The sequence below is a fragment of the Musca autumnalis genome, unplaced genomic scaffold (genome assembly GCF_047663935.1).
Source record: "Musca autumnalis isolate F117 unplaced genomic scaffold, ASM4766393v1 scaffold_1, whole genome shotgun sequence".
Taxonomy (NCBI): Eukaryota; Metazoa; Arthropoda; class Insecta; order Diptera; family Muscidae; genus Musca; species Musca autumnalis.
The window spans coordinates 264,365,185-264,370,656 of record NW_027411644.1 but is presented as its reverse complement, the minus strand read 5'-3'; the positions used below and the strand labels follow the sequence as shown (position 1 = coordinate 264,370,656).

The 5,472-nt window shown below is 35.2% G+C and overlaps 1 non-coding gene across 1 annotated transcript; it reads right to left on the bottom strand.

Moving 5' to 3' along the window:
* Nucleotides 1-1,019: 1,019 nt before the first annotated feature.
* Nucleotides 1,020-1,099, bottom strand: TRNAL-UAG (transfer RNA leucine (anticodon UAG)). The gene has a single exon. It is a non-coding gene; the product is annotated as a tRNA-Leu (tRNA).
* Between the last annotated feature and the right edge of the window lie 4,373 nt (nt 1,100-5,472).

Here is a 5,472-nt window from a genome sequence, read left to right as displayed (position 1 = left end):
TTTAAAGTAAAGGAACTCTTTGCAGGTTAAAAATGGTAAGAAATGGTAACCTCAGGTACGTAAAGGAACAGAGCATTTGTTATAAACAAAATAAATGGAAAAAGCCGAGCCGACATTTTTATACCCTCCACTATGAACGTATATGGAATATGTAATTAATTTTCTTTCTGTTAGGTAAGTGCCAATGCCCACAATTTTAGGTGCAAAAGTTTTTTTGACCACTGGTAATCTCAAATACCTAATTTTAGCTAATTCGGTCAGCTAAAAACTGAAAAATACATGAAACCGGTCGGTACCGGTATATGGGAGCTATACCACAACGGATAAGTTTTAACCGTACGCCAAAGGACATCCAATCTTGTCCGAAAAATTAGAAAAAAAAAAATTAAAAAAAAACTGAAATCTGTGGTACTTTTATATGGGGTCTATACCTATGTTGACAATTTTAATTAGGGAAGTTTTGTGACAAAATTACAGGTAGTTCCGCAAAAAAAAATTTAGCCAATATCTTCAAAATAAGTAAAATCGTTATTTTTTGGGGGCTACACCAAAACGTGGACCTACATACATACATATGTACATATGTTGACAATTTTAAGCGGAGAATTTTTGTGACAACTCACTTGGAACCTCAAATGTCAAATTACAGGTAGTTCGGTTACAAACAACAATAGCACAGCGAATGACATCCTATAGAGTGTTGCCATATGGCAACGTTATTACAGAGTTACCACATCAGTCTCGCCGCCCGCTAATTTGGGAATACAATTCACGAACGTAAACAGACAGATTAGGTTCAAGGGAGTTGTACCTCCAAACTTATTCAAACTTGGGAATGTGACCAACTTACTTCATTAAGGGCAGACACAAAGGAATGTCACTTCTGACTGACTTCAAGTATTAACGTAATAAAAGTTAATTCAAATATATCTAATATTAATCGGGGTTGTGAAGCGCACCGGGTTCAGTTAGTTCTAGTATTAAAATCAAAATACAGTAGTAAAGCATTAAAAACTTTGTGACAGCGGTGGGATTCGAACCCACGCCCTTTCGGACTGGTGCCTAAAACCAGCGCCTTAGACCGCTCGGCCACGCTGCCTTGTGCGTTCTTGTGTCAAATGTTTATTTTATTTCTGTGCACCATTAGATACGATGCTTCGTTTCTATAATAGTTTATTTTCTATTCATAGTTCACTTTTTTACAATAACAATATTTGTTTGTTCTATTATACAAGTTTTGCATGACAGCAGCAATGTGCTTTGTTCAATAAACTAATGGAATTACAACAAAAAAACAATAGATAGAAATTTTTTTTTTGAGATAAACAAAAGCATTTCTATTTAAAAAAAAGCTGCTAGCTTTTTTCATTTGTAGCTACTTATTTTTTCACATAGAAATCGGTGCCTATTTTAGGGAGTGTGTTTTTTTACAAAATGAAATTATTAAACTTAATAGGTATTAATCAAATGCTTAAATAATTAATTTTATTTACTTTTGGGTACATCCAACATGTTTTTTCATCATTTCAAATGCCACAATGCGAGTAATTAATTAATTACATACTCGTAAATTTCTGTTTTTTAGTTGTTTTTTTTTTGCTGAATTGTTAAAATTGTACTTATTTCAATATGTTAAATCATTCAATTTACTAAAATGTTACCAAAAAGTTCAGAAATATAGAACTACAAATCCACCTCAGAGTCTTACACGGGAATTGCAGTGTATGATTTCAATAACTCTTCCTTATTATATAATAACCCATTCTTATTTTTGTTCCTTTATTGAATAATGACATGTATGTATGTATTTGTAGATAAGGGATTGAATGATACCAAACAAAGGCCCTGACCGGCTTTAACATGATAAAGCCCAGGACTTATCTTGGTCACCCGTTTAGAACGTTCAACCATAAGATAGTTTAAAAAAGAAAAAATCAACATACCTACTATGAAAAAACAAAGAAAAACAAAATCCTATAAAGTTGACGACTCGCTCAAACCTTTTTAGAACCATGATCTCCGAATCTGAACCTGGATTGTTCGTTCTCTTTATAACAGGGACGAGCTTCCCTGTGGGGACGAAAATTCCAATTGTCGCAATTTAAGTAGTCCAGAACTAGTTCTAATCAGTACTAGTACAAATATTGGCCCCTAAGTAATGCGAAGGGAACCAATTGTCACCTTTTTATCCCCAAGTAAACGAGGAGGCGTCAGTTGCGACTTAATTAACTTAACTTAAACGACGAGTTGTATAAATAATTCACATTTACATTTTCTTCATAACTTTAATATAAATTCTTTGCAATGAAGTATAGTAGGGGCGCCCACTGAGTTGCTTTTGCATTTGCTTCTCTCTCTCACTTACAGTGTGCGTGAATAAAAACATCATGTGGTCCCAGATAGCATTTAGAAGACTGTTTTTTCAAAAATCACATTGAGGAGTCTTTTTAGAGTCCTTTTGGTGATCAAAAATTGATTAAGTCGCTTGTGTGATCAGAAAGGGACTCGAAAGTGACTCCCTGTAATGATTAAAAAGAGTTCAATTTAAAATACAACAACAAATGTGTAGCAATCACAAATAAATCATTGAGGTGTTTAAAATGTGAGAAAAGACTATAAAACAAAGGAAAGAAACAAAGAAGAATAAAAAGAAAATTTTTTTAATTTATTTCGTCTAACAAAAAGACTCATAAATGACTCCCTAAAGACTCATAAATTATTATAAACATGACTCTAAAAAGACTCGAAAAAGGGTCCGAAATTAATCAACAAAACACCAATAAATGATTGAAATACGACTCGAAAAAGACTCATTTGTGATTTGTTTAGAAGAGTCGCCTGAGGTTATGTTTTCCTACCGACAAAGGAGTCATTTATGATCAGAAAATGAGCTCATATTCTAGCTTTTTAATCGTGCAGTCGGATCAAAAAAGACTCGAATTTGATTAAAATTTTCAAAAAATGCTGACTGGGGTTGTTGGTTTTTTCACCCATACGTACACATATACTAAAACATTGATGGTAAATCTTGGGCGACACTGCTTTATAAAGAACTAGCAAGTGGCGGGCAACTTCGTTAGCGAAAAGTTCGCATTAATAGAAAAGAAGTTGCAAACAGATTTTTTATTTAACCCGTTCATATTTTGAGCATTGAAAATTTATAAAGTAAAATATGAAAAATTCGTTCAAATTACAAAATTTCTGCCTAATACTAATGGTACGAAATTATTACGTTTCTTACACTTATTGCAGGTTTCTGTAAGACTCGAATTCAAATTCGTTCGTATTAATACGTAGGGGATGAAAGATACCAAGGAACGGTCCTGACCGGCTTTAACATGGCAAAGTCCAGGATTTATCTTGGACCTTTTTTATTTCAAGTGGACACTGACCTCCCCGTGGTATCACCTGGGGTAGCTGCCTCTAACACCCGTTAAATGTAGTGAACGTTAAAAACTTGGGTTTGGTCGTCGGGTTAGTAACCCTCCCCCAGAAAAAAGCAACCTACTATGAAAAAACGAAAGAAAAGAAAAACAAATACCTCTAAAGTTGACGAACCCCGCAAACATTTTAAGGACCATGATCTGCGAATCTGCACCTAGAATGTTCGCACTTTTTATAGAGAAGGTGCAGTTTACGCATTGGCAGATGTACTTGAAAAGTACAAGCCCGACATTACTGCCATACAGGAAGTTCGATGGATTGGAAAAGCCTTCACAACAGCACCTAAAGGTGACGCACTGTATTATAGCTGCCATGACACAAAGCATGAGTTTCGTTGCGGATTGGTAGTTGGTCGGAGGTTAAAACATCTGGTCTCCAGCTTCACCCCAGTGAATGAAAGACTAGCTGCAATTCGATTAAAAGCAAAATTCTTGGAAATAATAATATCTTTGGCCCAACAGTCGGGAAATTCAGTCTCCACAGCGAAACATCTGACAATGGAATGAGACTGATAGACTTTGCAGCTGCAAAATACATGGTTGCTTAATCAAAGCACTCCTCGTCCCGATAACATATCAGGACAATGGCAAAACATTGCCCATTCCATGCAAACAGCGGCAAAATGAGTACTTGGATACCAGAGACCTCCACCAAGGAATCCATGGTATGACCAGGAGTGTCGTGCTGCTATCGAAGAGAAAAATGTGGCATACAGAATACAGAAATAAATGGAAAGGCGGGAGTGTGAACAAATCGAGATATACAGGAGCCAGAATTAAGTCCGAAAATTCTACCAAAGAGTGAAACAAAACCGGAGGTTACACGCTGATAATGTGGTTGCATTAGCTAGTTACCACCAGGGTTTTGGAGTCGAGGTATTTTTGGCTCGACTCCGACTCCAGACTAATTTTTTCACGACTCCGACTCCGGGTCGACTCCAAGGGTAAATTCCTATACCGCTAAAATTAATAAAATGTGCACAAATTTTTAACTTTTCATATATTTGGGCCCATATAGTCTAACCTGTTGATTTTTCCTAACATAGTATTTAGAAAGGGCATCCGTTCGAATACAATACTCAACTACAGAACATAAATATGAAGTAAAATTCATATCTAAATTGTTTTTGCTGAATCTTACATTGGAAAATAGCAATAGAATACATGTTAAAAAGTATTTGTCGGTTTTGCCAGTTTTTCGCATGACAATATTCTGGAAGGAACTTTTATGCGTCAGGAAATATGTGAAAATGAAGGAGCAATACAAATCATAAGGACTACAGGCAGTAAAAATTATAAGCAATTCATGGTCAGGTTTTAAAATGGATATAAGCCAACAGTTAAGAGTTCTTCGAGAGCCTCAAGAGGTGACACCCAGGCAAAAAAAAAAAAAAAAAAAAACCAATAACAACCCTTTTTCATGATTTTTTTCGAAGACACCCAGGCCAAAAAAAGCCAAATAAAAACCCATTTTCATGACTTTTTTCGAAGAAAGCCACGAAAAATAACTTTTGTCCTTCATCTGAAAGACTTACTAACTTAATCTGCTTTCTGAATTTTTTGTTTTGTGGAAAATTTCTGTTGGAGATGAAAGCCCTTGATGGGTATACTAAGAACCCAAAAGGAAATTTTCGCCATAGGTCAAGTTTCTGAGATATCGCGCGATGAAGTTTTTGATTTTTTCCCTATAATGCTTGGGAAAATAGCTCCATATATCTGTTTTGCGTTGTTGTAGCTTCATTTTGAGGTGACATGTCTGCAGTCAAATCGATTGGCGAATCTTTTTGTAGAACATTTCATTCTTCTAACTCAATGCCTTTCATGTCCTTTTCGTCCTTTATTTCTTGAACCGTATTGAAAGTACCACAAGATGAGATTTTTCAGCATCAAAATATTCTACAAAAATGTTGCTCAGAAGATTTTAGGTACGGTTCTCTTTGACAGCTAATCGATTTTGTCCCTTTTTTATTGTCCTTTTTGACATTTAATCGGTTTTGTTTCAGAAATAAACTATGTTTTGTTTTTCTGT